The 12,077-nt window shown below is 46.5% G+C and overlaps 1 protein-coding gene across 2 annotated transcripts in view; it reads right to left on the reverse strand.

The window, feature by feature from the left end:
* The window catches only part of LOC122943308 (FERM domain-containing protein 4B-like), a 79,783-nt gene extending 67,992 nt beyond the window's left edge, over window positions 1–11,791 (reverse strand). The window contains exons 1-2 of one of the 2 annotated variants that reach the window (XM_044300942.1): window positions 11,658–11,791; window positions 6,269–6,287 (exon numbers count right to left, since the gene is read on the reverse strand). The gene's annotated coding sequence lies outside the window, so the exon portion shown is untranslated. Of the gene's footprint in view, window positions 1–6,264; window positions 6,288–11,657 lie in introns of both variants that reach the window. The other variant, XM_044300941.1, reaches the window with a different exon arrangement.
* Window positions 11,792–12,077: the final 286 nt, after the last annotated feature.

Here is a 12,077-nt window from a genome sequence, read left to right on the forward strand (position 1 = left end):
TTTCAGGACGGAGATAATATCGGTTTTATCTCCGTCCAAAATTTCAGAACACTTGGCATTTTTTCCCATTGACATGCATTAATGCCGGATACGGGCGCCCGAGTGTTCTGGAAAAAACGGATCCGGCATTGCGGTCTGCGCATGCTCAGACCGCAAGAAATGTGAAAAAAAATAAATGCCGGATCTGTTTTTCCAGATGACACCGGAGAGACGGATCCGGCATTTCAATGCATTTGTCAGGATCCTGATCTGTATGACAAATGCCATCAGTTTGCAAGCGTTTTGATGGATCCGGCAGGAAGTTTCGGCGACGGAACTGCCTGCCGGAATCCTCTGCCGCAGGTGTGAAAGTAGCCTTAAACACGCGCTGCAGAAGCAAATCAGTATTTTTACTGAAGATTATTTAGAAAGTTGTTTAATTTAGCATTTAGGAAACATTTAGGAAGCAAATAACAAACAAAAAAAATCACAGCAAAGGGGACAGAGGTCAACAAAATGTGGCTTCCTTCGGAGCAGCATCCACGCCTCAGGTTGCAACACTATTTTGGTTGGGGCTTCATTGCATATTTTGCTTCAGTCAGCTAACGGTTTATATAAGCTTTATAAGCCTCGGTCTATGGGGGGGGGGGGGGGGGGGGTCACTGTCTGTATTATGACCATACGCTGGAGGAAATCTACAGTGTCTCGCCTCAAACAACTGTACCCACACAAGCATCTCTTCATAACTGCCCTAGATTTTGCAGCAGTCACCCAACCCTATATAATCAGGCTGGCACATCAGAACAATTGAGAAAAAGGCTGTAACTGTAATTATTTTTAGTGATTAGGAGGTGCCTGGGAACCAGCAGAACGATGACAACAAAATTTATGCTATAGGTCAGTCGTCTGCAGCCTGCAGCTCAGGTGTGCAACTAAAAAAAGGCCCATGTAATATATGACCCCTGACCAGGGCATTCAAGTTGAAAATATCTGAACACTTGGCCATACTGAGTGCAAATTTTCCTGTCTATGGTCATGTTCGATATTATCATGACTTGAAGGCCTCGTCGCTGCTGAGGCCCATCAATGGCTGCAGCAGCCAATATGACCATAGATGGTAATGCCATCACTTCTGGTCCACCAGCAACTAGAAGCAGTGGCAACGGGAGCCTCAATACTGAAATACGGGTTGAGGTGAGATTACTGGAGGTGAGTAATTTTTAGTTTGGGGGAATCGGACATCCCATTGAAGGCAACCATTGATTTATATTTCAAATGGAGCCAAAATAAATAAAAAATAAAGCAGCTTTGCATACACTCTTGATCACAAAAAACACGGTGTAGACATATGTGTCTCCATGGTTACAGACTACAAATAAACCCAGTTTGCAGTCAGATCTGCAGCTATGTTGCTGCCTTCCATCTGTCCCCTCTTCTCTTGTCTGTAAATTAGGAAAAACGGTCAGAGGGAATGAGGTAAAGCTAATCCTACACAATAGGCTCCATTCATACAACCATATTTTTGGTCCGCATTTTTTGCGGCTTGGATAGGACCCATTCATTTCAAAGGAGCTGCCAAAAATGCGGATTATGTCCATTCTGCAGGCTCGGAAAAAAGATAGAACATGTCCTATTCTTGTCCGTTTTGCGGACAAGAATAGGCATTGTTACAATGGAACTGCAAAAAGATAAAAAACTGATGCAACACGGACATTATCCATATTTTTTGTGGATCCACGTTTTGCAGACTGTAAAATATAGTTCTGTGAAAGAACCTTAGATAAACGTCAGCCGACCTCAATGACCATCTAATCTCCACCCTGACTCTCACCTAACAGCAGATGTGGACAGCATCGGACTTAATGTCTTGGGGCCCACTAAGTTATTCTGAGCGCCGACCCTCTGAGGACCAATCCGACGCTGGATGTTGAAATCCAACTTCCCGATTCTTGGTTCTCGGTGAAGATCAGCTGCTGTCAGTGGGGTCTGGCAGCGGATTTTTCACCCTCTCTGTGTTTAGCAGACATGCACACTTGGCTGAGCTTAGTGATTGGGAGTGACAGTGTTCAGTTGACAGCTACCATTCCTAAACCCTGCTACTGTCTCTAATGGCTAACAAATAATGTCATCTGCGTATTTGATTCCAGGTCCTTTGATATTGTGCCTTTATAACATTGCTGCCTTTATTACATGTAATGTGCCTGGTTATCTAGCAGGTGGCAGTGTATCTGGCTGAGAGAGATCTTTAGTTAGAATGGAACTTAACATTCCATTATCCCCCTTTTGGGCAGAATTGGCCTAGTCCTGCTTCCTACCAAGAGAGAGGTTGTATGAAGCGATAGTAGTCTAGTGTGGATAGTGGAGCTGGACAGACACAAGACATGGTGCAGTGAGGGGAAAGGCTTCCCTCTTGCAGCAAGAGTTTCCCAAGGGAAGCAGCTCATAGAGCACCATGACTCCTCACAGTGTATTACGAGGGGGTCAACAGCCAAAGGCACCCCACTCAAAGGTACCAGAACTTTCATAAAGTCCAGCTACCAGACCAAAGCCAGAGTCTAGCACAGCAGAGAAACATAGAGCAAGGTATCCAAGTTTGCCTGACAGTTTACCTCAAAACCTGTTGAAGCCAAGAGAAAGACCACTTATTGTCTGGATGCAAGTTTATTCAAGTTGAACTTTATAACGTTTGGACTCGGCTTATTCTCCTCCTCCACCATAACTCTTCCCTTTATTGATACGGAGTCTAACCCTGGGGAGCAATGGTATACAGGTAGGAGCACCGTGACACACACAAAACTAATAAGGCCGCACAACCACTCGACATTCCTAAAAACCTGGGACACAATCGGCCCTGGGGGGCAGCACGTTGCATATGACCAGCATGAAGGTACCCACGCACCTCCAATAGCATTCATTCAACCAAAATATATCTCTCCCGGCTCCCCCATACACATACATACATGCTCAGCGCCAGGAGCTGCAGATTCGGTTGACAATAATCTGATGTCTCCTGATGTGTGGCCTTAGCCCATGAATGCAGGATCATACTACATATGAGACAAACAGATCTGCATGGGAGCTGTATAGATTTAATTTTAGATGCAAATAAATAACTTAAAAGTGGTTGCAAAAGTATGCACGCCCTTCAAAAACATTGTATTGTATGAGATTCAATTCATATGGGACGTTACCAAATACACTCGCGTGCAAACCCAGCCTTATTCACCACATTCACCTATAGACACAATGGAAAAGCCGTGAACACACAAGTAATGGATCAGGTGGGGCAGTCTCAAGTTCAAATGGTCACTGGTTATTATTAAACCGGCCGGGGACATCGTGTGGGAAGGCCTTCACATTTTATCAGCTCGCACTTTGGCAATAAAAAAAAAAGGGAAAGAGGGATGAATCATTAACAGGCCCATGTGTGACCTTTCTGCTCCGTATTTGCTCAGTGAGTTGTTACTAATAGCTCCATGCACTTAGAGAATGGAAGATTTCTCCAAGGCTGTAAGGCTCCCTGTATGTTTGGCAGCTAGAAAGTAAATTAAAGGGTAAACAGAGCTAAAAAAAAAAAAAAAATGTAATGTGAACCTGTAATTCCTGTGCCTCGTGCCAGCCATTATGTAGCCGGCAGGGCCAACGCATAGGGAAGTCAATAAAAAATAAAATAAATACCGTAAGTGAAAGGACGGCTTTACATGATGTGTATAGGCAAAAAAATCTGGACATTTAATCACATACTTAGGCCTCCTGCACACGACCGTTGTGTGTTTTGCGGTCCTCAAACCACGGAATTGCAAGACACGGATTTGCGTCCGTGTGCATTCCGCAATTTGCGGAACGGCACGGACAGCATTTAATATAACTGCCTATTCTTGTCCGCAAAACGCGGACAAGAATAGTACAGGTTATATTTTTTTGCGGACAACGGAACGGAGCAACGGATGCGGACAGCACATGGAGTTGGAATTGCCCAAACTGCGGCGCGGACCAAAACAACGGCCGTTTGCATGAGGCCTAAGGCTACATGCACACGACCGTTGTGTGTTTTGCGGTCCGCAAATTCCGGATTCGCAAAACACGGATGGCGTCCGTTCCTATTCTTGTCTGCGAAGAGCGGACAAGAATAGGACAGGTTATATTTTTTCTGCGGACCACGGAACGGAGCAACGGATGCGGACAGAACACGGAGTGCTGTCCATATCTTTTGCGGCCCCATTGAAGTGAATGGGTCCGCATCCAAGCCGCAAAAACTGTGGCTCGGGTGCGGACCAAAACAACAGCCGTGTGCATGAGGCCTTAGGCCTCGTTCACACGAACGTGTGCTGCCCATTGCCGTATTGCTCTATCTTTTTGCGGAACGGTGGGATCGTGGACCCATTCAAGTGAATGGGTCCACGATCCTCATGCGGCTGCCCCACGGACGGTGCCCGTGCATTGCGGACCGCAATTTGCAGTCCACAGCATGGGCACGGACTTCACACGTTCGTGTGAACGAGCCTTTAGATAAATGTCAGCCAAACCTTTAGATTTCAGCAGGTCCGGTCAACCACCTAATATTTTGGAGTTGTCCCAACTTCTCCCAGACAGTAGATTTTGGGGGAAATAAGGATCGGCCTGTTGGATTTCAACTGCTCGATACTTTCATTCTCGGGGAGATAAGGCTCCTTTCACATCACCGTTTCTCCTTTCCGTTCTCCGGCTCCGTTGAGGAGCAGGAGAACGGAAAGGACGGATTCTGCAGATAACTGAGACCTAACTGAGCGTAACAGACTTTCGTCTCTGCTCAAAAATCATATTCTGAGCGGACACCGACCGGACCCCGTTATAGTCTATGGGATCTTTACGCTCTGTTACGCTCAGTTAGGTCTCAGTTATCTGCAGAATCCGTCCTTTCCGTTCTCCTGCTCCTCAACGGAGCCGGAGAACGGAAAGGAGAAACGGTGATGTGAAAGGAGCCTAAGTCACTGACAGAGGTCTCTGGCAGCAGCTTTCTCCTTGTTCAGGACACATGCAAGCTTGGCCCGAGCTGAGTGTGCATGTGTAAGGAGGAGTTGGGGAGATAATGATGGGCCAACAGCTATCTAATGTATATGGCCATGAGCCAATGCCAGGCCAGTGATGATCGGTGATATACAAGAACTTATCATGAGGCTGATGCAAAATGAAAGGGGGTTGAATGATCATTATTACGATCATTCATCCTCCCTTACTATGCACGCTCCCCGTTTACATAGAACGATGTGCTGCAGACAAATAATGAATGGGCTAATTAACTGATAAGCGAAATTCATACAAACTTTTGTTCCAACAATTGGCCTTAAGATAGTTTAGTTTTAGCCCAAGATGAATAGGGTGGGGTTGGTGCTTCTTTTTAGGTAGACATGCATAATTGGCTACACAGATGAGGATGACCAACTTGATAAGTTAGGCTATTGGGAACCCCTTCTACCCAACACAGAAGATTACTCTGACACGAAATTGTCCTCAGTGAAAGGATGTTCATAGACCACCCTTCAACTCAACAGGGACCTCATAAGCAGGCCATCACATGAAACTCTCCTTGACTAGAGGATACTCAAAGACCGTCCTCATACCCAACAAGATGATAGGTGCCCACCAGTGGACCATGTAACTGTCTCTGACCAGGGTGTAACAAACACCCTTCCACCCAAAATCGATCACAAGACCATCCGTAGACCCTCACACAGAGCAAATTATTTAGCTTTGACAGTAAATGGGTAAATACATTTCAGGACTTTTGACCCACTCAGCAGGTCAAGGAAGGTGTTTTCTGGCTTTTGACTCACCCCATACTTATACATAAATGTGTACATTTAACAAAATCATTTTAGGATAAACCGACTACTCACTTCCATTTGACATCACTGTGCTAAAAAAAAAAGTCTACGAAAATGTCCGCAAATGATCATCCAGCAGTAAAACGAGGGCCCCTCATAACCACAAGGCCTAAGTAAAGACTATAATGAAAAGGGAGGGAATTAATTAAACCCTGGGATGACAGACAGCTCTAATGCCCTCGCTGTCTGAGCGAGCTGGCGTATTTTGGGCTGAAACCTAGGAGATGTTATCCAAACCTCTATTTTTGGATTGTCAGCACACTTTCCCTACAAAGCCCCCCTCCCTGTCTGCAGACTATGCACTGCAGACATAACTTCAAGTGGCCTGGGGGGGAGTTGTAGACTTTGGCATGGCTGCCTACCATTCAGAAACCAACACTCAACATGAACGTACAAGAGACAAAAGACGGTGATTAATTACCTACTGTAGTCTCCCCGAGCCTCCTACAAATGGAAAGAAAAAAAGAAGTTAGGATTGTCTCAGCTGAAAAACACCGCCCGGCATGCATTTACAACCTGTGACTCTTCAATGACCAGAGAATTACAACTCCCAGCCGGCAAGACGCGCCGACCACTTACAGTTCCAAGACAAGTGAGAATTATTACTATAGTTAGCAGTATACTATAGTTCACGCCTGCATTTTAGGCTACTTTCACATCTGCAGTAGGGTGATCTGGACACCGGCTTTGGCAGAGAATGCTGGGAATTGGCCAGAAAAAAAAAAACGCGGTTTCTGTCCAGCCAATTCTCTGCATTTTTTGCCAAATTGCAGCTGGATCTCCGCCAGACCCCATTATGGTTAATAGGGCCGGAGGGCATTGCCGAATCCGGAGAACTCTGGCAGGCTGTTCTCTGCTGGGACTGGTGTCGCACATGAAAGTAGCCTTAGGCTCCTTTAGGAACTGGCCGTGCACAAAGAGAAAAGCCGTCGGCTATTTGGGCTTCACATCTTTTGCTGCCTGGATTCTCAGACGGTTCATTTTATATTAGGACTATCTGTACAATTGAATGAGGCAGTTGCCTCCTCTGAATGGTCATCAAAAACCGCTAATCAAGACAACCAGGCCAGAGATAGCCATCTGTAGACAAGCCTGTTTCTGGCTTATTGCCCCTCATGGGTACTGGTTGGCCGAAGGGGGTACTGGTTCCTATTGAGAAGACATAGCAGTATATGGAGACTTATTTTTTTATGTTCCATGGGAGAAAGTATGCTAATTAGCTCATACCAGCCAAACCAGAGACCTTCATCTGTAGACAGCACTGTTTCAGAGTTTTGGCCCCTCATCAGCACAGAGCAGGAGAATGGTTGGTTCGATGGGATGGCTCTGCACTGATGAGCGGTAAGAATCCAGAAACAGTGCTGTCTACAGACGAATGTCTCTGGTTTGACTTGTGTGATTTAATTTGCATACATTTTCCAATGGGTATTGCCTGAAAAATAAGTCTCCATATACCGCTATGCTCCTCAATAGGAACCAGTACCCCCTCTGGCCAACCAGTACCCTGTTCTGTCTAAATGAGGGGCACTAACCCAGAAACAGGCTTGTCTACAGATGGGTATCTCTGGTCTTGATTAGCATTTTTGGATGACCATTCAGAGAAGGCAACTACCCCGAATTCTTTTTTTATAAAAAATTGTACAGATGGCCTAATATAAAACGAACTAAAAAAAATAAAAAAATAACACGAACCTGTGCGCCCCGGGGCCGTGCTGCGGGCCGCAATGCACGAACACCAACCGTGGGGCAGCCACAGTGGATTGCGGACCCATTAACTTTAATGGGTCCGCGATCTGGCCGTTCCGCAACAGAAGTACGGGACGAAACCCCACGGAAGCAATCTGAAGTGCTTCCGTAGGGTTCCGTACCATTCCGCATCTCCAAATTTGGGTGAGCAGAATGCACACGGAACGGTGCCAGTGTATTGCGGATCCGCAATATGGCCACGGAGCGCACATGTTCGTGTGAAAGAGGTCCACGCTGGCACAGTTGCGTGTGACCTGCAACCTGGTTTGAATTTATTGTGATTGCTGTGTCTCAGCCGCATTACGCTGCGTATCGACAATCACTAGATGCGGCGTTGCAAAGCGTTTTATCCCAAAGCTGCCAATAAGCCCTAAGGTTGTTCAGCTGATTGAAATGGCTCCAACCCTTCAGACCCCAGCAAAATTTTCTTGGGGTTCATGAGACCAGCTGCTTAGGCTAGGTTCACATCTCCGTTCGGCCCTCTCTGCCGGAACAGACTACCGGAATTACCGTATCTAGCATAGCCGATTACCACAAAGCACTGCCGGACCCCTATTCACTATAATGGTTTCTTCTGGCAGGTTTCTTATGGCTTGCTGCCGGGATAATACCACTGCATGTCTTGAAGGCCGGCATTTATGCCGTTAACCCGTGCTTGGTGGTAATCGGCTATGCTGGATACGGTTATTCCGGTAGTCTGCTCCTCTGCCGGAACACACTACAGGAATGCCGAATAGAGGTGTAAACCTTCTCTTATTTCTCTTGCAATGGAACTGTATTACATGAGGGGCTTTTAGAAGGATAGCCGTCCATCTAATAGCTGGACAGCTCGAGTAAACCAGAGCTAGACCTAGCTGGGGGTCTGAAGACGGGGACTCCTCTCCATGGTGTCAATATCTTCCCAAATTGGAACAGTTATAAGATCCACAGGTGCCCAACGTGTAATTAATATCCATGGATATGCACCACTATTTTGTCCGGGGCAAGGTCATGTTTTACTGACAAGTTAAGACATCTCAGGAAATTTACTGACGGTCACCAAACCCAGTCACCAGCCGGCAGCCACAGTGACCATGACATCAGGTCATACAATATTAATATGGACCATGAATGTTTCATCAGCTCCATGTATCGTAGGACGAGCGCCGGCCAAGGACGGACATTTGAGAAGAAAACTTGTGTCAACGTCATGTACACTTCAAAAAGTCAGGACTGGAAAATATGTCTGGGCAGGAAGAGGATCTTATCTTGGACCCGTTGCATCTCTCAAACACCCAGTGGGACATGAAATTAATGGGACCTTATCTCAAAGTAAGGTGGAATACCATAGTTATGTCTGAACACGCAGATAACGAGAAATGGATCTTTATCTTCTTTCTGAACTTAGATTTGGCCGGAAAAATGTAGCCAAAGGTGGAACGTACCACGGACGGAGTGTTCTCCTTTAAATAAAAAAAACTGCCTATATAAAATTTTGATTCATCCATTTCTATATCGCCTTTCTATCTGTGCTACTGTGAAACCAACAAGCTTGTGCGATGCCGGGGTTACTGGGTGACAACCTCTGTAAGGGCAGCCAAAAATAAACAGCAAGAGAATAGTGGACCTTTTAGGCCTCTTTCACACGTACCAGATTTGCTCCAGATGCGTCCCGGGTGCATTGCGGGAAACCCGCGCGAGTGCGAATGCAGTTTTAGTTAGTTTTGACTGCGATTGTGTTGTTCAGTTTTTTTCCATGCGAGTGCAATGCGTTCGATTTGCACACGCGTGATAAAAAACTGAATGTGGTACCCAGACCCGAACCCGGACTTCTTCACTGAAGTTCAGGTTTGGGTTCGGTGTTGTGCAGATGTTATTATTTTCCCTTATAACGGAAAATAAATAGCATTCTTAATACAGAATGCTAACTAAAATGTGGCTTTAGGGGTTCAAAAAAATAATATTAACTCACCTCATCCTCTTGTTTGCGAAGCCGGCATCGTCTTCTTTCTTCTTCTTTCAGGACCTGCAAAAGGACCTTTGATGACGTAATTGCGCTCACCACGTGGTGAGCGTGGTGACGTGAGCGCAGGTCCTGCTGAATGAATACAGAAAGATTCTATCTTCATTTAGCAGGACCTGCACTCACGTCACCACGCTCACCACGCGGTGAGCCCGATTACGTCATCAAAGGTCCTTTTGCAGGTCCTGAAAGAAGAAGAAAGAAGACGATGCCGGCTGCGCGAACAAGAGGATGGGGTTAATTTTTATTTATTTTTTTAACCCCTCAAGCAACATTTTAGTTAGCATTCTGTATTAAGAATGAATGCTATTATTTTCCCTTAGAACCATGTTATAAGGGAAAATAATAATGATCGGGTCTCCATCCCGATCGTCTCCTAGCAACCGTGCGTGAAAATCGCACCGCATCCGCACTTGCTTGCGGATGCTTGCGATTTTCACGCAACCCCATTCATTTCTATGGGGCCTGCGTTACGTGAAAAACGCACAAAATAGAGCATGCTGCGATTTTCACGCAACGCATAAGTGATGCGTGAAAATCACCGCTCATGTGAACAGCCCCATAGAAATGAATGGGTCCGGATTCAGTGCGGTTGCAATGTGTTCAACTCACGCATCGCATCCGCGCGGAATACTCGCCTGTGTGAAAGGGGCCTTAGGGATTACATGAAATTAGCAAAAAAAGACAAAAAATAAGAAAAATCTTCTATCTCCCCTAAACAGCGCCACTCTTGTCCAAAGGCTGTGTATAGTACTGCAGATCAAACACACTGAAGTGAATGGGGAGCTGAGGCTCGATCAGTAGTTGGGAAAGGGAAGAATAGCGCAGCATGTGGTGCTGTCAGATTCCGTTAGAAGGTAGTGTGAACACAGCTCAGTACTTTTGAACATGTCAGCAGATTTGTCCCTATGACACTGGCTGACCTGTTACATGTGCACTTGGCAGCTGAAGACATCTGTGTTGGTCCCATGTTCATATGTGCCCGCATTGCTGAGAAAAATGATGTTTTGATATATGCAAATGAGCCTCTAGGAGCAACGGGGGCGTTGCCATTACACCTAGAGGCTCTGCTCTCTCTGCTCTTTCTGCAACTGCCACGCCCTCTCCTCTTTGATTGACAGGACTAGGTGTGATGACATTTCTACTATCTGGTCCTGTCAATCAAAGTGCAGAGCGTCCTTCAGTTGCAGAGAGAGCTGAGCCTCGAGGAGTAATGGCAACGCCCCCGTTGCTCCTAGAGGCTCATTTGCATATATTAAAACATCATTTTTCTCAGCAATGTGGGCACATATCAATATTGGTCCAACACAGATGCCTTCAGCTGCCAAGTGCACATGTAACAGGTCAGACAGTGTCACTGGTGCAAATCTGCCCTTTAAAAAATAGGCGCCTGTCGGGTGAAATAGCTGTGATTAGAGCTGTAACGTGACACCCATAGAAGCCTACCGGACCCTATGCCCCCCCTTCCCCCGTGTCATAAGGATTCTATAATACAAAGGTAATCCCTCCTATAAGCATTTCTATCTCCATATTATGGCACCATGCAGCAGCGCGCAGTGCACAGCCACAGGGACTCTATGTACATCAGTGCCCATGACTATGCAGAAGACCTTGGACTTTCCAATGACACCAGACCACCGCTATACAACATGAATGCACCATGTCCTGAAGGCTAAAAGTTGCTGGGACTTGCAGTTCCACGGCAGGTAGATGCTGCAAGCATAACAAGTCACCTCAGCGTATACGGGATATTGGCAGAGGAAGACAGACATCTTTAAAATACCCCCAATTCTATGCCTTTTTGGGGCACATCAATGTGGTATCCGGCAGCAATCTAAATATGAAACAGCGCGGCCAACCGGTGCCCCCCCCCCCCCGTGCACAATGCCACGGTCATTCCACCTAAGTGAACCGCGTGCGTCCATTGCTTCACCCCAACGACCTTGTTCTGCCGCACCTGTAGAACCTGAAACAGCGCGGCAAGCCAAGCAAAGTGCACAGGTTGGCACAACGAAATTCTTCAAATGCCAGCTGCAGCCAACTTTTTGAGTGCATGCATCGCTTACCTGCAGAATGAGCGCAGCCAACTTAAAGACGGTTTCGCTGTCCACCTCGATCTGCCCCTGTTAAGACAAGAACAGAGTCAGCACTGCGGGCGGTGGGTGATCACCATAGCGTTCATGCCTGTCACTGCCTTCGGGCTCTGCTACAACAACAGACTGTACCATTCCACAGCGCGGGGGAGGCCAGCCCGCAGAGGATTACACACAAAGGTGTCAGCAAGTTTGCATTCAAAGTTTGCAAACACTGTAAAGTGCAAAGTTTGGGTAGGGGCGCAGCGTGCTACGGCACCTGCAGCGAATATTTTTTAAGGGTGCGTTTAAAGGGTCCTACAAGGGCTGTGTATAATTTTAAGCGTTTGAGGTGCCCAGTTTTACCCGCTGCAGGGGAATGGTCTTGCCTGATGCCCAGAGATAAGGTTCCAC

Source organism: Bufo gargarizans, chromosome 7 (assembly GCF_014858855.1).
Source record: "Bufo gargarizans isolate SCDJY-AF-19 chromosome 7, ASM1485885v1, whole genome shotgun sequence".
Classification (NCBI taxonomy): domain Eukaryota; kingdom Metazoa; phylum Chordata; class Amphibia; order Anura; family Bufonidae; genus Bufo; species Bufo gargarizans.